At 40.8% G+C, this 23,488-nt stretch overlaps 1 protein-coding gene across 1 annotated transcript in view; it reads right to left on the reverse strand.

Annotated features, from left to right (window-relative positions):
• The window catches only part of CREB5 (cAMP responsive element binding protein 5), a 381,586-nt gene that overhangs the window by 193,068 nt on the left and 165,030 nt on the right, over window positions 1-23,488 (reverse strand). The gene's annotated exons all lie outside the window — the stretch shown is intronic.

The following is a 23,488-nucleotide window of genomic DNA, read 5'->3' on the forward strand; positions in this document are numbered from 1 at the left end:
AAATATTCATCAAGTGAATAAATAAATATTTGTTGGTGATAATTAAATTGAACTGAGAACTTCATGGCCTCCAAGAAAGGCTCTGGATTTGTTAAGTGGAACATTGCTCTTTTTCCCCTCTATTATGCTTAAGGTAGTTTCATAACATCTCCTGCCAGGAACTACTTCTATTATTAAATTATTAAGTGTCAGGGGAGCAGTAGCACCTTGTATGACTAAGTACTGGGTGAAACTGTGATAAAGGGAAGTCCCCATTTGCTCCTAGTTTCAGAGGCAAGAATTGTCAACTTTATTTTTGTGCTGCCACTGCCACAAGCCAGTGTGATTCAAATGGTGGATTTTGAAATTGTGTTTTCTCTTTTCCTCTCCCTACTCATTCCCTCGACCTGAGCCACTTTTAATACTGTACCCAGAGTGGAACATAAGGTATATTAATGAAGAAGCAGAGTCTGCATTTCTAATTTGGAACCTGAGACTATGCTAAAACTAGACTGCATGCTTCTAACCTGTATTCATTCATTAGTTGTCTGGGTAAAGGGAAAAGGTTGGGGAAGAGTTTGGAAGTAGGATCAAAATCTATAATCTGAGGCTAACTTTATCATGTAGACAATTAATGAGAGTTCTCCAAATGTTCTTCTAAACTGCTTTTCCCTTTTAGGGAACATCCCAGGAAGAGACAAGCAGAGGGTTGGTGCCTCCTGACAGAAGTACCCCACATTGTCTATTAAGTACTCCTGCCAAAACATTGAACTGGACTCTAAATCGAGTCAAGAAAGCCCATAATTACTAATTTACAGGAAATACAAGAAACAGAGGAACCTGTTAAACTGGCATCATGGAAATGAAATCAACAACATTCAAACTGTATTAAACTCTACAGGATCATCAACAAGTAAATTGCAAGAAAAAATATAGTTCAGGGTGGCAGGGAAGAGCGTGGATCTGTGATTTATATACAATACAATGGGCCCAGAGCATGAAATTCATGCACGAGGGAGGGGTGTGTATCCCTAAGCCCAGCCTGCACCCTCTTCAATCTGGGACCCCTCAAGGGATGTCCGACTGCTGGTGGGATCTGGCCTAAACGGGCAGTGGGACATCCCTCTCACAATCCAGGACTGCTGGCTCCCAACCGCTCACCAGCCTGCCCGCCTGATTGCTCCTAACTGCTTCTGCCTGTCAGCCTGATCACCCCCTAACCACAGCCCTGCCAGCCTGATCGACACCTAACTGCTCCCCTGCTGGCCCTATTACCCCTAACTGCCCTCCCCTGCTGGCCTGGTTGCCCCTAACTGCCCTCCTCTGCTGGCCCGGTTGCCCCCAACTGCCATCCCCTGCAGGCCTGGTCACCCCCAACTGCCCTCCCCTGCAGGCCTGGTTACTCCCAACTGCCCTCCCCTGACAGCCCGGTCACCCCTAACTGACCTCCCCTGCCTGCCTGGTTGCCCCTAACTGCCCTCCCCTGCAGGCCTGATACCCCCCAACTTCCCTCCCTTGCAGGCCTGGTCCCTCCCAACTGCCCTCCCCTACTGGTCTGATCGCCCACAAATGCCCTCCCCTGCTGGCCATCTTGTGGCGACCATCTTTGACCACATGGGGGCGGCCATCTTTGTGTGTTGGAGTGATAGTCAATTTACATATTACCTCTTTATTATATAGGATATATTCTGTTGTACATATATTGTGAATATATATACAACAGAATATTACTCAGCGATAAAAAAATAATGAAATCTTGTCCTTTGCAACAACATGGATGGACCTAGATGATATTATACTAAGTGAAATAAGTCAGACAAAGAAAGACAAATACTATATGATTTCACTTTTATATACAATCTAAACAAAATAAAATGAAAACATACTCATAGAAACAAAGATCAAATTGATGGTTGCCAAAGGGGAGGGGTGGGGAATGGTTGAAATGTGATGGGAAATATAGTCAATAATATTGTGATACATTTGCATGTTGACAGATGATTTCTAGACTTAGTGTGGTGATCACTTCATAAGGTACTATATACATGTTGAACTACTATATTGTACAACTGAAACTAATATATTATATACTGACTATATTCAAATTAAAAAAAACACTTATGAGACATGCCAACCAATTTCAAATATGGATCTTATTTCTCAGAATACACCAAATGGCGGAGGTAATGCAGGTGCTCCTGGGGCCTTGGAATTGGACACAGCAAGGGTCCTGCCTGAATCCTGGAGCTCAAGGAAGCTAGGCTGAGCTGGGCCACCTGGTCAAGGACATAAAGATAAAATCCCTGGAGGAGATCTCTCTCTTCTTGCCCATCAAGGAGTCTGACACCACTGACATTTTTCTGGGGATGTGCCTCAAGGATGAGGCTTTGAAGGTCATGCCCATGCAAAAACAGACCTGTGCTGGCCAGTGGACCAGGTTTAAGGCATTTGACACCATCTGGAACTACAATGGTCAAGATGGTCTGGGAATCAGGTGCTCCAAGGAGGTAGCCATTGCTTTCCATGGGGACATCACCCTGGCCAAACTCTCCATTGTCCCCATGGGGGGAGACGACTGGGGAACAAGACGGGGAAGCCCCACCATGTTCTGGCAAGGTGCCTGCTTCCATGCTGAGAGCCCAATCTTTGTACTTATATGTTAGAAATTTTCCTTAATAAAAAAAAATATTTAAGAAGGTTTGTTCACAGTTACAACAAAAGATAGTTTTTCTCAATTGTTTTTTAAAAAGGCTAAACACCATAAATGGATTTCACATGAAAGTAAGAAGCTTTTGGAAATTCAGGGACCCTCATTATGAGTGGGATATGAGGCATGAGGAATCTCTCCCAAGTGATAACAAGGGTATCTAGCCTGTTTGACTAAAGCTGGACTAGACCAGGACAGGGAAATGCATAATCTCACTGGCTTGGTCTTGGCCTCACTATCTATGCCATAGGTGACAACAGCAACCTAGCCTCTGTATGTTTTAACTAAATTATAACAGGACATTGTAAAACTATATGTTTTGCAATGTAATTAAAAGATCATTCCATAACCAGGAGGTCAAATCCCAAATGAATAGCACAAATGACGGCCACCTGAACAAGCTTTCAAATACCATTATACTATACCTACCCCCAAGACATAGAGCTCCTGAAGAAGATACAAATGCCCCAGATTGGCAAGGAGCCCGTTGGGTTGCACGTTGCCCCAGAAGAGATGCATTGACTTGCACTTTGGAAAGATGTCATCTATGACTCTAAGCCACCCCAAGATCATTTGTAAATTACTGCTGGGCTCATTACTAAAATTGAGATTTGATGACCTGAAGAAATAAAAATTTCCACTAATGCCTAATGTGCTTGTGCAGACACTCACTGACAAGATCCTGTCCAACTGTCATGAAGTTAAATATGTCATCAAATATAACAACTTCCAAAAGGGACTCAAGGAAGGTAATGACCAGTAATCAATGAGTTAAATCAAAGCACATGGAGGGATCCCAAAGCTCACCTCTAACTCTACCTTTCAAACACACAAATCCAATGCAATAATCATCCTCCATTCAGGTCACATAAAACCAAATGACCTTTCATGCTGGGAATGATGACTTGATGATCTGACACATATGAGTCATGAAGCCCTTTGTAACAGGCCCAGGATGCGCTAACACACATTTAAGCCTCAGAGTGCTTACCACTCTGTTCCCATTGGTCCTCCAGCTTCACTGCATGGAGGTCAGGGCTCTGGGCCTGGGCTCCAACAGTGTCCCTGGTTTCAGACACAAGGTATTACAAGGAACACTAAACAATCTCAGATGGTCACACATTTGCAATGAGACCTTTTTTTTAGCCACGGGGGAAATCTATTTTTTGTTATTTGGCCAAAACAAACAAAATGCTCAAAACAGTAGGGCCACCACTATTCCCTCACTGCTCTGCTGAGACACAGACATGAAGGCCTTTGCCTTGGTGGCCCCAGCAAGCAGAACATTCATCAGCCAGGATGCTTGGTGATGGATATCTAGTAAGATCCACCAGTCCTCTGGGTAATTCCCAATTCCTGTACAGAAAGCATCTGGCTTCTTTGCCTATAATGACTGCATTTGGGGAATGAACTAAAATGGCCAAATTTTTCAATATACCTACGAGGAGGGTTAAGCACAGAAATCCCGTTAAACAATAATGGAATTTGTGTGTGAAACATTACCCTCTTTGAACATTTTTAAGAAAGTTACTCTCCTCTTTCCCCTCCGACTAATAACAATTCAACATTATTTAACATAATCCTACTGACAGGTAATTTCTGACATGAAATTTATTACTGGCTTGCCCTTGGAGGGCATGTTTCGCTATTAATGTTTCCTTTTAAAAGCTATGGCATACATTAGATTCTCATACAGCGTTTTCCCATGTTTTCCTTGGAAACCTCTACTTTCTGTGGTATTTTACATTGCCCAAGTCTGTTTTAACTCCATATCCTTACACACACACATACACACACACACACATACACACACACACACACACACACACACACCCCTCCTCTCCCAATGTCCAGAAACACACTTTACATGGAAGCATTTTATTCTGCCATTATTAAGTTTACCTCTAACTAAATAAGCGACATTAGAAGAGCATGCATTTAAATAAGTCTCTCCTGAACCTAACTGGGTATGCGATGAAGTGAGCTAGAGGGCTTGAACTTAACACGATCATGACAGGAAACGAGAGAGCTGCAGGTTGGCAATGTGTCCATATAGGGCCAGGGGACCTGCAAGCAGACACTCTGACTGGGGCTGTAAGCCTCTCACACTGCAGGGCATGTGAGACCATTCAGAATGCAGTTGTGATTCTGACTCATTCAGAGAAATGATTTTTTTTACCTGGTGAGTCAGCATGAAGCTAGGTATTTCCCTACCTGTGCTAACCATATAAGGGCATTGCTACCTGAAGGGTTAGATCATCTGCCCCAGAAGGAAGCACATACCATCTCTGCTTTTTCCTGCAACAGCTTTACTGGCATCATGAGCTCATAAGTAGGGAAGACTATGTGGTGTCCTTCCTTTGAACAGGAGGCATCATCTGTGGCTCACTGGCTGGCAAAGCAGCAAGGGGACAAGTGACAGAAATATTGATTGATTGATATAGAACCAAGATATAGAACAGTTCCATCACCTCAAAAAATTCCCTGCTCCCTTAACCCCTTCACCACCCACCATATTTATTTTAAAATAATATTCCGATGATTTATAACAAACACAGGAATTCACATGCAGCTTGATTCATGGACATCCTTATAACTTATTCTTAATACGGTGGCAGGCTTTATTGTTGATGAGCTTTGTGGACTATCAATACCACCAGAAGGTGGGGGAGACATATTGCCTCACATTTTCCCTAATGGAGAACCTATTTCTGCAGAGAAACACACCCAGGAGTAATTCCACTAGGTAATTCTTAGCCTCCCAACTCTTGCTCCAAGTGGAAGAGGAAGATTTATATTTCCCTCTAGTTTAAGGAGACTGAGTCAGTCATTCACCTCAAGCAAATTCTAACTGAGGAAAGCTGGGACACACTCTCCCCTACTTGCCCACAGACTCACACATGCAAACAACCCTCTTTTGCACACACGTGTGTGCGCACGCACACACAAACGCACACGCGCACGCACACACACATACACACACACACTCACGAGAAATGGAGGCAACACAAAAACAGGCAGGACAATGGTTGTTAAATCTCCAAGGCCACGACTGGACTGTCCAGGCTCAGAACTGTGCAAAAAGCTAGGGTGCAAATCCCCATCCTGCAAAGTAGGAGCTCACCCGAAGTCCCTGCACATTAGGGAAGAGTTAACTTCCTCAGTTACTGGGCCATTAGCAGCTCAGCCATCCATTTTTCATTTGAAGGAACCTTTGTAAAGGTTGAATTCTTATCTTCAGGAGGCCTGTAAATGCAGTTCTTGTGTTTTCAGTGGGTTTATTTAGCCTCTGGGATTTAGGTCCCTCTGTTTAGGCAGTAAATTTTCCTCTTTGTGTGACTGTATGTGGTTAATATACTTAAAAGTCCATCAGGCAAGACTAACAAAAATGCAGCCGCCTTTACACAGCAGTTTTTTTGGCAAGAGTAGAGTCACTCAGGATGGCTGTGCGGTGTTTATAATTGAATTGTGGTCACTAAGCCGAATGCTATCAACTTCTGTAAAAACCCAAAGCCAGATACCCAAGCTTGCCTTTCACCACCCCCCCCCACCCCCAGCTGCTTCCCCTGTTGCCAGCTCCCCTGTCACTCAGTTAGCAGAGTGGGACACAGAGAGAAACCCCAAATTGATGAGAAGACACTGCTGTAGAGTTGAAACACATACCATGGAAGACAGACTCCAGGGTCTAGAAGGACAGAGCAGAAGACCTGACAGATGAGCTACAACCTTGGGAGCCAGCAAAGGAGAAGCAGCCCAAGAAAAGGGAAACTACAAAGGTCCTCAAGATGCCCTTGGGAGGGTTCCAACTCTCCGTTGAGAACAATGGTAACATTTAGACATTCCAGTCAACACTGTCTCACACTAGACTCCAGCCCCCAAGGTCCCCTTCTCAATGGTAACCTCAGACAATCCATAGTCCATGAGCTGATCTTTCCTCCTTCCTCCTCTGACCCCAGGTGCCCACTTCTGTGCCATCTCCCTCCCTAACACTTGTGCCCAGCCGCTTTGGCCAACAAGCAGGCAGCCTTCACAACTCAGCAACCACTGTTGCCAGCGGCAGGAGACCAAACTTCTGCCACACACAACTAGGGCACCGAACTCAACACGGTGGCCTTGGTTCCTGACAGATCTGCAACCAAAGAAGAAAACCAGCCCATTGAATGGGGTCATGACAGGAGCAAAGAAAAGATCCTGCCACACAATTCTTCCTAAGACAAAAGCAAACCAACATAAAAATACATGCGAAGGGATTGTTATACTTAAAAACTACCTATTTTGTTAGGCTCAGGGATAGCAAACTATGTCCTGTGCCTCCTGGGCATTGCATTCATCTAGTAAACAGTATTCTACATGGGACTTGCTAACCTGCATAAGCCCATCCCATATGTCATGCAAAGGATAGAAAAAGCACTTTAGACTCAACTACCACCCAAGAGGTAATTCTACTGACAATGTGCTCCTGGAGCTAAGGAGCCTAGATGCAAGTCCAGCAGGGCTTAGAAATTCAACAAGCCGAAATGGCTTCAAGGCCAGGGACAAACTGTTCCACAGTCCTAGGTCCTAAAAGAAACTGAGCCATGTCTAAAATGCATGAGTCAGAAGAGCACACATTTCTCAAAATTAAACACACAACTTACTAAAGAATTACTGTGCTAATTCAAATTATCACTGCTTACCACTGACAGTGGTTTCATAACTATCTCAAGTCTACATTTTTAGAAAATATTTCTGTAAGTCTATTTAAAGTTGCACCTCCTCTGACATCCGGCTTTAGATGGTAAACTCCAAGAGGAGTTATATGCTTTTCTTATTATAACTACAGACACAGCATAAAATAGAAGGTCATAGATTATGAATCAACTCTGATTGATTGCTATTGATTAATTGGTATGCCAATAATTACATAATCCCCCCCCCCTTTGAATTTAAGGTAGGCAACTTAAGAAGAAAAGTAGATATGCTATTTTTCTCATATTTGAGTCAGGTAATACTTAAGTTTACATATAACTGACAGTCCTTATCATTAACCTTTACTGATCTAAGGATTACTCATATAGCAACACATGTCAACCCATCACGTTACCCCACACTCTGAGGAATTTCAGAGCCCTGGTTTCCAGAAAAGTAGCAATGATTTCTGAAGGAGTGAACAATGAATCTGATTTTCTTAAACAGATTTAGGGTCATCAGTGCAAGTTCTTACACCTAGGATTTGAGCCTGTTCACTGTGCCGTCGGGAGGAGGGCAGGCAGGAGCCCGGGAGGCAGGAAGACTGGGACTGATGTCATAAAAGTTTCAGAGGAGCATCCTTAACAACCAGATTCTGCCTGGCTCTGACCAGAGGCTAGTTAGCAGTATCAATTACATATTATTTCCCCTTTAACACTCCCCATTTGTTTTAAATAATAATAAGAACATATTATTGCCCAAAGGATCTTTCTGGAAATTTACTGCTAAAGTCCTATCTTTCCATCTACACTCCTCTACCCCACTGCTATACAAAATCACAATCAAAAGGAAAGGGAAAAGTATAAAACCTGTGAACACACATAAGGAGGAAATCCATTCCTTGCCCTGCCTTCTCCTAAAGAGTGAGGAAAGACACAAACCAAAACGAAGGGCAAAAGGGGTTTCAGTGTAAGAGTGTGTGTGTGTTCCTGTGTGTGAGAAATCTGTATGGTACAAGAGGAAGCCATATAAGATCTCACGGTGCCCTAATGTCATGATTAATAAACAAAGCTCACAGTGAGTGACATTACCCAGGAAATACAATGTCCTGTGCTGCTCAGTGTTTGTTTCAAAGGGCAAAGTCTGGGGGAAAACAAAGGAAGCCAGAGGGAGGAGGCGAATTCAGTTTAACTGTACCGCTGTGAGCTCTAAAAGCAAGCCAAGTTTGAAGTTGGGCTTTTTATTTCGTTAGAATATATTTTCAAGTATGTATAAGATAAAGAAAAACCTATGGACACTGGTCTTCCTTTGGGTAAGTCAGTGGGCTTTTATCCTTTCATGATTTTACCCATAAAAAGGCATTGAACCACTTCCAGTTCCAGAGTTCGGTCCCATAACTAACTCAGCCTTGTGCACTGTTAGAACTCTGAGGTCCTGCCTGGTCTAAGGATTTTCAGATCCATAAGCAACAGTTGAAATGGGCACAGCTTCCTCATCTGGCAGCAAAGCAAATCAAGCCTGTTATTAGGGATTGGATCCTCCTGGCAATGCGTGCATCAGAGTGATCAGGGTGCGTTTGCACCCTCCAGTCCCTAGAAGCCTCAGAGGCCTCCAGTGCATGTGCATACACATTGCCATGCCCCTCTGTGCAAGGTCTGTCTCAGTCTTGCTTCCCCTTACATTGTCTTGCATCCGCACATTTTACACATTTGTGGATTTGTTTTATCCAAAAGCTCTGACATATTTTATATACTTTTTTACTGCCTTCACTCATTTTGCCCCCCGTATTCCTCCAATCCCTACCCCCACTGTGCCACTAATCCAGTCTCTGTATTTATGCTGTTGCTTTTTTAATAGATTCTACATATAAATGATATCAAACAGTTTTTGTCTTTCTCTGTCTGGCTTATTTCACATAACATAATGCCCTCAGAGTTCATCCAGGTTGTCACCAATGGCAGGATTTCCTTCTTTGCTGTGGCTGAATACTCCTCCACTGTGTGTATGTGCCACATCTTCTTTATCCATTCATCTGTCAGTGGACACTTAGGTTGTTTCCGACTCTTGACTACTATAAATAACATGGGGGTATAGAGATCCTTTTGAAGCTCAGATATTTTAACTACTAATTGAAGGGTTACTATTTAGCTAGAATCTCTCTGAAATTGGTCCTGAAAGATAATCAGAAAATCACAACTTTTATATTTATCTCTCAAGCCTAGAGAATTCACAATCTAGTTTTTCAAAAGGATCATTAAATTTGTCACCTGATAGATCTTTCTGACCACCTTATATGAATAACATAAGATGGCATTCAAGACAATTATAAAGAAAAGGGGAAAAGGGCATACAAACAAAGAAAAGCCACGCTGTACCTAACAAAGTTTGCAAAAGGCTTAATAGGAACCAGTTTTGATTAAGAGCATTTTGTAATGAATATTAGTCATTCCTGCCTGCTGAGGGCCCTTTCCCAGGGGTGAGTGGCTGTCCCCACACCAAAGCTGGGCAGGTTCGCCAAAGGTGTCTACCAGGAAGGCCATACAAAGGTGTGTGATTCGAATCAAGAGAACATGGGAGTAAATCAGTAGGGTAATTATTCATACTCTCTTAGCAGGGCAAGAATGAAATAAATATGTAAATTTTTAAGTCAAAATAATGGTTCTATATACAAGTGTGGAATATCTTAAAGAACAGAGGGTAACAACTCTAATTAAGTAGAGCAACCCTGCTTTGTGATCTTTCAGTGAGATTGCATGGACATTTTATTCTTATGAGATATAAAAAAGTGGTTGTTGCTATCAAACTGTTGTCCCCAAATATTGTCATTTCCTCTGTACTGAAGACAAGATTAAAGGACAAGCAGGCATTTGTAGTGGTGCGTCCCAAACTGCATTCTAATCACAATTTTTAAAAAAGTCAACTTTATTGAGATATAAATTACATATCATAAGATCTATCCATTTCAAGTGTATAATTGTTGAGCTTGGGCAAGTGTCTACACCTGTGTCACCACCAACAAAATCAAGATATAAGGCATTTTCATCATCCAAAAAGTTCTCTCATGTCCCCCTCCTGAGCCTTCACTAACTTGCTCTCTGTCTGCACATAGCATTTTGCCTGGTCTAGAATTTCATGGATGTAGAATCACACCAAATGCATTCTTTTGTATCTGGCATCTCTAATCTCAACTTGCCAAACCCAACATTTTGCTCAAAGCCCTGAGCCCCTCACTCTGGTGTCTCATGGTCACGAAATCAGCTTCGACTCTGATAACAAGACCAGAGATGGACGTGTGCCATTTTTGAGAAAGTTGCTGAAATAGCAGGAAACAAGGAGCAGGAACTAGCAAAGGTCAATTCCAGTTCATTTCCTTTTGGGGTATTAATTTTAGCACATTGTTTGGGTTTCCCCCAGAAGATATTTTTGGAATAAGGGAATTCCAAGCATGAAGGCCAAAAATAGAAAAGAAGAAGACCCTTTGGTTTCTCTTTCCCACACTTGCCTTGAAGAACTATATCTTTGACCAAACAGATAAATGCAAGATAAATGCATGATATAAACTCAGGGGTAGAGATGGGTTTTCTCATAATGCCTAGAAGAATTTATGGAAAAAACACAAGTACAAAGCAATATGGATTATTTATTTCTGAACCTCCCAATATTCTTCTCATTTAAAATATAATTTTTGGGGTTTATATATTAGAAATTTTCATTTGCCACCACTTTACACCAAACATGAATACTTTCTTTTCCTTGTCAGGACTAGGCAAGGGTACTTTTGGTTGTGTGGTATCCAGTTTTCTACGGACCTGATACTCTCTATAGAAACCATCCCAGTGTTAGAAGAATCCAAATTATCTAAATTATTGGGCTAGTCTGTTTCCTGATGTCCTTTCAGACCTTCCTGTGTGACTCAACTTTTTTTTTAATGAGAAAAGGCATAAATTGTTCTGTGTCCTACGTATTCAATAAACATCAGCTCCCGGTTCTATTTTCCCTCAAGCTGCTGTCAGATAATGACTGGGAGAGAATATATTAATTCTTCCAGGGCCCTGGGGTATAATGGAAGTAATAAATCAGTTTACATCATTTTTTGAAATAAAGCAAAGGGGTAAATTAGTTTAAAATAATTAAGAGTAATGTTTGTCATGATGGTCCCAATGATAGAATTATTTTAATCTATGGTATTATAATAGATGAAAAAAACAACAACACTATGGCACAAAAGAGAAAAGAAGCAACATGCAAGATGTATGTTGAGAATAATGGCAGAGATGGCTGTGCTCTTGACTTTTATCATCTTGTTATCTTTATTATTTACTATGTTATCATTTAAGGAGATATTACTTGCTGGATGCTAGCCCTTGACAGAGCAATAGTTCCTTAATTGGACAAATTATCTGACCAATGAAAGAACCAAGGAGTAAGTTGATTAAAATACTAAGGTAGAATGAATATTTAAAAGAAGGAAGTTTTTATTTTCTGAATGGTTGGCACTTTTTAGCAGGTAGTCTTGCCTTATATTATCTAGCTCTACAGAAAAAAGATTTATAAATAAACTTTCTAAACCATATATTAAAAAATCAATGGCAATAAAAATGATCCCCTCACTGACATTTCTCAATCTCTCACCCACACAAGCATCTAATGGCAGAAAACAAACCCAGATCTCACTATAAACACAGATTCTTCAAATATCTACAGTCAATATAAAAGAAAAACAATTTATATTTCTTTGGTATTAATGGTGTGTGCAGAGCAGCAATGGGTTCTAGTGAAAAGAGCACCATAGTACAAATTTATAACTACCTTGATTCCTCATTTCCTGTGGTGGTGGTGGTGGTGGAGTTAAAAAAGGCATGGCCCTCTAGTCTTCTTTTGTTCTTTATTTGTCCCAAAAATGTAGGTGGATGGTGTTGTTCCTGCCCTACCCCAATCTTTTTGTTAGGTAACAAAAAGATTCACATGAAAAGGTAGAAAATTTTGTCATAAAAGTGCAGAGTAAGATTACCACCTTTTTATGCATGCCATCTCTCTAATTACTGTACACTGCACCTATTCTTACATAAACTTGTGAAACAATCTAGCTCTCAGCCACAGATCTCCTGGGAACACATTCCTCCTTACATCAACAATGGTCAGACCTCTATGAATACATTTACAAATTATCTAAAGATCCCTAAATCCACATCAAAACCTTCAACGTTCTATTTCCTAACTACAAGCACAGCTGGCTGTAACTTACCAGTTAACTAACCAACTAACTAAAACATAGGGGCATGTTCAGTAAGTTTACCAGGTTTTGAACCAGAATGGAAAAAAAAATCCAAATCCAAAATATGGTCAGAAAAGGGTTCCAGACAAATCAGTTATTATTGCTCAAAATCAATCACACTCCTTGGAATATCTACAAGATAAATAAAATCTCCCACAACAGCATGCCACATACATTCAGTTGCAGTCATTGCTCATTAGCAGCCATTGCCAACAAGACCTTCTTTGAGACAGCTTCCACCTGGTTGGGGCGCCCAAGTTCTGAAAAGTCTGCTGCTTGCCACATGCATCTCCTCCCTGCTTGCCATCTAGTTGAGATAAGGTCACAGGAAGAGTGATCAGGGTGCTGGCTTGTACTACATGGAACAAGGATTCAGATGAGTGACTGCCTGATTCCTCTTGAATGTGATCAAAAGGCCTCCAAAGATAGGCTGTGATCAAGACATAACATATTGGGCCACATTGGCTAAGTTCGCAAAGACTGTGGAAAAATTATTCTGCATGTTTTTAGTGCTCACCAAATTACACATAAAGGTTTCTGCCATTGAATCTTCACCTAGCAGCAATGGAATACAGTGAATTTATGAATTTGCGGGGGCAAGATGAAGTTGCTCACATTCAAAGAGCAGTCAGTGTCAGTCTTTCAATTGATTATCATGAGTGCCTGAGAGGAACGTACATTATCTTGTTGTGGTCGGATTGTGGAAATCAACTAAGTTAAAATCCAATTAGAAATAAACATGACTATGATTTTTTAATCTTTTATTTTGAAATAATTATAGATTCACAAGAAGTTGCATAAAAATGTACATGAAGGGCCTGTCCAGTATTGCTCAGTGGTTGAGCATTGATTCATGAACCAGGAGGTCACTGTTCAATTCCTGGTCAGGGCACATGCCTAGGTTGTGGGTTCCATCCCCAGTAGGGGGCTTGTAGGAGGCAGCCAATCTATGATTCTCTCTCATCATTGATGTTTCTATCTCTCCCTCTCCCTTCCTCTATCTGAAATAAACTAAAAAAACAAACAAACAAAAAACACTAAAAAAAATGTACAGGTGGGTCCTGTGTACTTCTCATCCATTTTCCTCCAATGGTAACAACTTGCTTAATTATAGTAACATACCAAAATGAGAAAATGAACATTGGTACAATCCATAGAGCTTATTTCACCAGTTTCATATGCATTCATTGTATGTGTGCATACATGTGTGTGTATGTGCTTAGTTCTGTAAAATTTAGCACATGTGTAGATTTGTGTAGTCACTACTACAACCAAGATACAGAACTGTTCCATCACCATAAAGATTACTCCTGGCACCCTGTATAGCTACCTCTTAATTCTCCACCAACCCTAACATCTGGCAACCACCAATTGGCTCTCCATCTCTATAATTTTGTAATTTCAAGAATGTTACATTAATGGAATAATATAGTATGTAATCTTTTGAGATTAGCTTTTTCATTAACTATAATTCCCCTGAGACCCATCCCAAATTATTGAATATATCACTAGTGCATTACTTTTTATTGCTGACTAATATCCTAAGGTATAGATGTACCACAGTTTGGTTAACCATTCACCCTTGAAAGACACACACCTTATTTTTAAATAGTCCAAATTCGTGAATTCTGACACTATAAAATCTATAATAATAAAAGCATAAAATGCTTATTAGATCGGACAGCTGAAGAACCCTCCAGACGTCCTTCCGGACAACCTTGCAGATGAAGCCGGGGCTGCGAGGGCCGAGGCAAGCCACTGCAGCTGAGAGGGCCGAGCCCTTTGCATGGATTTTGTGCATCGGGCCTCTAGTTAGTGTACCAGTTAATAATGCAGATTTTGTAATCAAAGAAAACATGATAATTTCAAGAGAAACATCAAAAGTGCTTTATTCAAAGTAATATCCATCACTAGCTACACATTTCCCCCATCTTTCAGGTAATTTTCTTGTTTTGAGGCAAATCATTCAGAGACCCAACTTTCCACTTCTTCGTACATTTTGAAGTGCTCAGAAAGTGCGCATGCCATCAATAAAAACAAGTGGTAATCTGAAGGACCAAGGTCTGCTGAATACAGCGGGTGGGTTAATACTTCCCAGGCAAGATCTTTTAACGTGTCTTTAACTGGTTTTGAGGTGTGTGATGGTGCATTATCATGAAGCAAATTACTTTGCAGTGTCTTACACATTCTGGTTTCACGATCAAAGCGTGGTTCAAGTTGATTATTTGTTGTTGGTAGCAATCAGTATTAAGTTTCACCTGGTTTTAGAAGCTCATAATACACCACACCTTCCTGATCCTACCAAACATAGAGCATTGTCTTCTTTCCGAAGCAATTTGGCTTTGCAGTCGATGTTGATGGTTGACCTGGATCAACCCATGATTTTGTGCATTTGGGATTCTCAAAATAAATCCACTTTTCATTGACAGTCACAATTCGATGCAAAAAAGACTTTCTTTCGTGCCGTTGAAACAACATTTTACTGATGACTTTTTGGTTTTCCATTTGTCTTTCATTCATTTGATGTGGCACTCATTTTCCTTCCTTTAAAATATTTCCCATTGCTTGTAAATGATTGAAAATTGTTTGCTGAGCAACGTTTAATCTGTCTGCAAGTTGTTTTTGAGTTTGACATGCATCTTCATCCAAAAATGCTTGTAATTGTTGGTCTTCAAACTTTTTCGGTTGACCTAGACATTTTTTGTCTTTCACATTGAAATTATCACTTTTAAAGTATTTAAACCAGAGTTCACAAGTATCTTGAGATGGAGCATGTTCACCATAAGCTTCCCGAAGTATACAATAACTTTTTCTTCAAAATAATGAATTAAAACTTACCACAAATGATCTTTTTTTGTCATGAAATTCAACATTTTTAAGTGTAAAAATATCTATGATGTTAACACCTTCAGCAAATTTGACATATGAAGTTTTGAATCTTGCTGTCAATACAACAAAATAGCATACCTATCAAATCTCATGTATATCAACATATGTGTAACTCCATCTATTGAAAAAATCTGCATTATTAACTGGTACACCTAGTAGAACTAAAAGATTTGTCCTTATTGGAAGAAAATATGCTATACCATAACTCACCCACAAATTGATGATACAGAAATATTAAACATTCACTTTATGGCTTTTACCTCTTTGGTGATCATGTATGGTAAAGTTCTTAATAATATGTCCTAATTTTTATTGTATTTAAAAAGCTAAAAAACAAAAAAAGCTCTAACAAAAACTTTCTGCCCAAACATACCATTTCTGTTCTAGACTTTTATTTGGTAATTTATCTACAGAAAATGCTTCAAGGGCCTCCATAGAGCCCAGAATTTTAAGAAAGATCTATTTTTTCCAGACAGAACTAACAATCTCCAAGGCTGCTGAGTGGTTTTGATCTGCCTTGCCTAACTTTTCAGCCATTTACTACACTGAAATATTCCCACTGCAACTACAAGTTCTAGGTGTAATCTTTCCTTTTCTGTCATGTTAATCTATTAAGACACTATATGTAATAGCATCATATGGTAAGCACTTGTCGTGTACCCAAGGCTTGTGGATTCACTCCTCTATATACTATAAATATCCTTTGGCATTGCCTCTATTATTATCCCCATTTCACAGATAAGGAAACTGAGGCCCAGAGTGGTTGAGCTGCCTTTCTCCTGGTCACACATTTGGCAAATGGTGTGCTCAGGATTCAAACCCACAGGGTCTGGTTCTAGCACCTGTGCCTTGAACACTGCTCCCACTATTTTTCCCCCTTTCACAGAGTGCATCCCTGCTTGTCCAGTTGGCTAAATGCTCTTTTCATTTGCAGCCCTCTCCTCCCATTTTGTTTTACATTGATCCTACTCTCATATTTTTTTCCTTGTTATCATCTATGCTTCTGACAATTCTTATTTTACACACCCCCATACAAACAAACAGAAAGTGTCTATGTAGAGCCAGGTGTCACTCTCCCTGCCCCCTCCCACCCCCAAGAAAGAGAGAAATGAAGCAAAGTGCAAAGATCCCCCAGGATGAAGTTCAACATGGCAATTATTTGAAGGAAGATAATCCAATCTTTGAAATTTTACATATCCCTTTTCTTTGGTTTGCTCGTTTTGGACTGAATAGTCCCAACTAGAAAATGGACAGAAGGAAAGGAGAGCATGAAACTCATATTGGTTAAAACGACCTTTCACAGAAACTCTAGTGGCACAAAGAGTAGGAGGGAGAGGCAAAGAGGCTGTTATAACTCTTAGCTGAAACATGTTAATTTGGGCTGAGTTATTTATTTGTCTGTGTGGTTACTGAGGCCCACAGCTCCTCTCCCGGAGAGCATGTATTTAAAGGCCCTAGGATACCTATTGAAAATATTTTTGATTACTCCCATTTCTGTCCCTCACACCTTTGGCTTTTATACAACATGGACAGCGCTGGTAGTACAAATCTTCCACATTTTACCTTCCATTTGCAGTAGAATGTAAATAATCTGAAAAGTTTGCCGTTGCCTCCCACCAAATCTAGAAGCAAAGAAAAAGCTTCAAAAGACATCTGGCCTGAAAAATTTTCTCTCTCACACAAATTGTACATTAGCCATCTCCTTTTCCTCTCCACCCTCTCCCTACCAGTCTTTGTTATCACCTAACTAAATTAAGCAAACAGGCATCTGCCTGTTACAGTGAGTTTCATCACAAAAGGGACTCTCAGGAAAGCCATGCTGGAGAACTTTGCATATATGAAATTACATACCAGGCCCATATCTGATCTTCATATGGCTGCTTGGATTAATGTTAAGTCCTGTCCCTGGGCGCTTGGCTGGGCACACTGAGGGTATGTCAAGATAGTTCTTGCCCTGCTTCCCCACTTCCTGTTCAGCAACTACTGGATTCAAATAACATTTTCTTTCCAAACTACCAACGCACGTTTGGGAAGTTAGGGAAAGACAAATGTTAAGGAAGAGAGGATACAAGGCTGGTCTAGGGACACAGGGATGTAAAAGATGGGGTATGGAACTGGAGGTGGGAAGAGAGGAAGGAAGGAGTTCGGAGTCACTACCCTGTAAGTGCTACTGACACCCCTCACCAAAGCCCCACTCCTACACACAAACTCTCCAAACACCTCAGGCCCCACGTCTCCACATGGCATGATTCCTTTTTAATAACTCAATTATTGATCCCCCGTGAACTTCACAAGAAGCAGAAATCAACAGGTGGCATTTCTATAAAGGCAGGTCACGTCACAAAAAGAATGGACAATAGATATCTTAAAGATCATTGTATAATTCTCATATCCAGGCATTGACTAAATATTCTTGACCTGTTAGATGGCTTTTAAAGACAATATGATGATCAAGAAATAAATAATTAAAAATACAAAACTGGGTCTGTCCTGGAACCTTAAAATCCAAAGGTCCTCATTTATAAGATGGAAATAGATTTTAGAATTTTAGTAATTTGAAGTAGTGCAGAGCTATGGACATCTTTCATTATGCATTTAGGAATTCATCATTTATAGATGCTAAGCTGTGAGACAGGGTATTTACTTTGGCTAAATGAGGTAACTGTAGAGACCTTCTGAATGTATTACCCCCACCCCCAATATACAGTCTCATATTAATAGCAGACCAAAATGCATGCAAATGTAATCTTGTAAAATTACTTTAATATTTCCAGACATTCTCATGGATTAAGTTTTAATTTGTGGGTAAGGGTAAAACCCAAGAATATATATATATTTATGGGCTTATTTTCACATCTTTTTAAATTAGCATTATTATTATTATTATTATTATTATTTTTATTATTTTAATCCTCACTGAGGATGTTTCCATTGATTTGAGGGAGAGGGAGAGAGAGAGGGAGAGAGAGAGAGAGATCAGTTGCCTCCTGTACACGGAATCAAACCCACATCCTATGGTATACAGTATGACGCTCCAACAAACTGAGCCAACCAGCTGCCAGGGCAAAATAATCAGCATTATTTGAGAAAGAAAATTCCAAATAAAATCTGAGATGATATAACATATTTGTTACAATCTCTTTCTCTTTCTGCATCTTTCCTGTATATTCTTCAAATTTTGAGAGACTTATACTACAGTAATTTAGTTCAAAGCTGTAATTTCAATCACCTCCAACAGATCAAATTGCCAACACAATTTGAAGAAAAGGGTATGTTTCTAATCTCATGTCATTTACAAAAGCAAGCATATTTTTTCTTACAGAAAATTCTCAGTCACCAAAACAGGAGGAGGGCTGAGGTTGTGGATCAGACATACTGAGTCAGAAAAGCTATGAGTCTCCTTTTGCTTTTGCTTAAGGTACCAACAAGAGGAAAAAAAAAGAAAGGAAAAAAAGTGAAGTACCCCTCACTTATAAAAAATATAATGACCCCTGGCTGGTGTGGCTCATTTGGTTGGAGCATCATCCCATACACCACAAGGTGGTGGGTTCCATTCCCCGTCAGAGCACATACCCAGGTTTCGGGTTTAATCCTCAGTCAGGGCATGTGTGGGAGGCAACCAATCAATGTTTCTCACCTCTCTCTCTCTTTCTCTCTCTCCCCGCCTTCCTCTCTCTAAGAATCAATTTTTAAAAAGAAGAAAAAGTTTAAAAATAAATAAATCTGAGGGGGGACATGGGTGGGCTGGAAGAGGTTAATGGGGGGAAAAGGAGGACCTATGTAATACTTTCAATAATAAAGATTAAAAGTAAATACATAAATAAATAAACCAAAAAAACAAGTGTGGAAAAAACGTAACGAAACTTTCTTCCATTAGAATACACCATACCACAGAGCACAAAATAATCTTGCCCTACTTTAAACTAAGACCCTCTTTAAAAACTCTGCAGGGAAGACTCATCAGCTATATCAAAATTGAGCTTCTGAACACTATCATTTCACCCACACAGAATGCAAATTGAGCACGGCCAATTCAATAGAGCAGTACTCAGATAAAGTAATGATGGATAGAGTGAGGTAAAGGAGGAGTTTGGCCTACAAGATGCTCCATCACTAGTTCTGGGTTAGGGGTGAGTGATAATACACTAGCTTAATGGACTTGCCAGTGCTAATTAACCTGGGATACAAGGAATGGCAAAATGCATCATGAGAAGTTGTTATAATTCTTCAATTAAGTCTAATGATCACAGAAATAATTCACAGGCAAGTGTCTCATGCTTGAGGGTAGCTTTAAATACTTTCTACTACACACAAAAGATCATTCTAGCACTCAGAATGGTTACCTATCTTTTCACACGTCTTCTTCTCTTACATGAGATAACTCATTAAAATGCTAATTTATCTAATATAATAATAGAGAAATATGTAAATTAGCCTGGACGCTGTAACATCACGATCAATCTACAAGCGGTGGAGAGCTACAGGAGGGCGGGGCAGCGAGCTACCAGCTGTGGAGAGCTACCAGCAGCAGTGGGCAGGGTGGCCACCTGAGGCAAGCAGCAGCAAGCTACTCACGCACGGATTCATGTGCAGGGCTACTAGTTAATAAATAAATTTTAATTCTACCTCCCTTTCTTGCCTTTTCCTTCTATAGGAAATCAACATTTGTTTGCCAAAGATGTATAATTCCAGGATCATATTTCCACCTTAAAACGCAAATGTAGTTAACAAGTATTATCTCTTATGCCTCTGGTGGATGACAGTCTGATTAGTATGTTGTTTTTTATTTCCTGTTTCGCTCTCCCATTCGTTGGAGACCATCCTTATTCCCATACATGGTGGAATCCTCCTCAAGCAGAATCAGAGAAATTCGCTAATCTTGGGGTCACTAGGTTCCCAAAGTCTGTAGACTGAGGAGGCTCCACAGTTGAGATAGAAGATAATGAGGTCCTCGGGTGGGACCAAGGACAGGTTATTCACTCCCCCTCAATCTGGTCCAAATTAAAAGAAGCATCCAAACGAATATTATTTGCATGGAATATGACTTACATCTAGGCCAGACCTTCCAGGTCCACTGTTTATCTTTCTTGATCTGGAATCAAGTCTCTCTAAACATTCCCAAGAACATTGTTATCACATTTTATCAGTGGAGAGTGCACTGGAAATGCCATATCATTTGAAGTCCCCAACGGACATCTGAAAATCATTGTAGTAGAGCAAGCAGAACCAAAAGATCAGCTTTCCATTTACAAAGAGGTGTGCTCTTCTGTATTGCTCCTGAGAGAACACCTGTTTCTAGTGGTCAAATATCTACACTTCATCAGAGAGCAGTAACAGAGGATCAAATGGAAGGCCTCATGCAACTTGTACTTATCCAACCACTGGGTTCCAGAACTGTCCTGTCAACATGCATTTTGTAGCTGGAAAAGGAAAGGAACTGAGCTGCTTGTCCTGCCAAGAAGATAATGGAGCCAGTAATTTCTGAGTTTGCCTCAGGAAGGTTTAACTACCCATTAGCCACATTCTTGAGTTCAAGCTAGAACAGCACACATTTCAGGTTTTATATTAAGTCAAGATCTTGGTCCCAGTGCAAAGTTAAGAAGTGAGTGTGTTGGGACTAGCATCATATGGTCCTATTTTGGCCCCAAAGCTCACAGGTCATTAGACAAGCTGGGATTCTTTTCACTCTTCAAAATCACTATCATGTGTTAGTAACAAAAGCAGTAATAATAGCTAATATTTTTGTATCATTATAATGAACACAATGCTAAATACTTTACAAATGTATCATCTCATTTATTTCTAACTAGAGGCCCAGTACTCAAAATTCTTGCACTGGGGGGAGTGGGGGTGTTGTCCCTCAGCCCAGCCTGCACCCTCTCCAATCTGGGATCCCTCTCACAATCTGGGACTGCTGGCTCCCAACCGCTCGCCTGCCTGCCTGCCTGATTGCCCCTAACTGCCCTCCCCTGCAGGCCCGGTCCCCCTAACTGCCCTCCCCTGCTGGCCCAGTTGCCCCTAACTTCCCTCCCCTGCAGGCCTAATTGCCCACAACTGCCCTCCCCTACTGGCCATCTTGTGTCCACAAGGGGGCGGCCATCTTGTGTGAGGGCATGATGGCCAATTTGCATATTACTTCTTTATAATATAGGATAGCTATGTGAATTGATTGCTATTATCCACACTTTGGGAAGATGTAACTGAGGTATGGAGAAGGTAATTATGTCCAAGATCACATAGCAGTTGAGGCCAGGCCATACGGCACTGTCAGGCAAGGACTTGGACACAGGTCTATTTGGCTATAATTTCATGCCTTAACCCATTCAAAACAATTCACATATGGCAAAAGGAACTTGTTTTATTTGGATAAAAAATGGGAAGAGACAATTCCAATGCATTCTCTTCTCAATAACTTAATATGGACTGTTCAAAGTGAGCAATGGAGATGCTTCTAAGCATCGGTGGACTCAATTCTTTTGGATCCCAGAGTGCTGTTATGGAAATAAGTTTCAGTATAGACCATCCTTTTCTTCTAATACATGCAATGCAAGGAATTCAGTTCTGAGTTATTCATGGTGGTTGGCTCCTTTCTTTGTGCTTTAGAAAAGAATAAAATTTCAGTTTGCTTTATTCAGAGCACCTCTGAATTTGAAGTGATTAACATTTATTTTGGTTCTGATTGACCTGTCTGCCCAAATATTTAGTAAAAGCGATTATGTTTGATTTGAGGGAGTAGAAACTCATCATATTCTATGGAGCTGCCACAAACTCCGAAGTCTCATAAAAATTGCACCATATCATCTCTAAGAAGAATCTTCCAGTCAGAAAGACTTTGGGAGGGGTCACTGAAACCCCCATATTTAGGTCCAGTGGGTAAAGGGAGTTTCATGACATTGTGATTTAGGAGGTCTTGGCCTAAAGTTCTGTGGTAGGCACGATGAAAGTGAGGTCAAGGATCATATTTCCCAAGGAATCCAGAACACCATAGCAGAGGTAGGCGTATGATATCCGTCTGCTGAACTTGTGACGCCAGAGAACTTCAACTGGAGTCACATGAAGACTGGCCTGGCCCTCTGATTTCAAAAGCATCAGTTCCTATCCCCTTTGCTTTGATGGTGTGCAAAATGGGTTTGAAATGTGATCTCTAAATTATTCCCAAAGTTGCTGCTGCCAAAAGCCAGACCCTTTTCCATGTTCAATCTTCATCACCAGCTTTGAAATTAACACCGTGTTGGTGGGAAGGGTTGAAAAGGAGAAGAGGAGGTCTCTCTTTTGCTCAGACTTTGGCTAGAGTTAAAAGTGATTTATCCTTTTTGCACAGCTGGATGCTTGCTATATAGAGTGTGAGACAGAAATAGAACCCACCAAAAAAAAAGGGGATATGTGGTGGGACTTGTGGTATGAGCAGAAATAAATGTTGAACTATTTAAATTTTATTTCAAATTAGATCATTGATTGGAGATATATATATAATATATATATATAATAAAAGCGTAATATGCAAATTGACCGAACAGCCGAACAGAGGAACAACCGTCTGGAAGCTGGACGAAGCTGGGGCTGCGAGGGCCTACTCTTGCATGAATTTCGTGCATCGGGCCTCTAATATATATTCCCATATAATAAAGACGCAATATGCAAATTGACCCTCACGCCCTCATGTCACAAGATGGCCACCCCCACGTCATCACAAGATGGCTGCCCCCATGTTGTCACAAGATCATCAGCAGGGGAGGGCAGTTGGGGGGACCAGGCCTGCAGGGGAGGGCAGTTGGGGCGATCGGGCCAGCAGGGGAGCAGTTAGGTGTCAATCAGGCCGACAGGGGAGCAGTTAGGGGGTGATCAGGCTGGCAGGCAGGCGAGTGGTTAGGAGCCAGCAGTCCTGGATTATGAGAGGGATGTCCGACTGTCAGATTAGGCCTGATCCCAACTGGCAGTCGGACATTCCCCGAGGGGTCCCAGATTGGAGA

Source organism: Myotis lucifugus, unplaced genomic scaffold, assembly GCF_000147115.1.
Source record: "Myotis lucifugus unplaced genomic scaffold, Myoluc2.0 scaffold_52, whole genome shotgun sequence".
Taxonomy (NCBI): Eukaryota; Metazoa; Chordata; class Mammalia; order Chiroptera; family Vespertilionidae; genus Myotis; species Myotis lucifugus.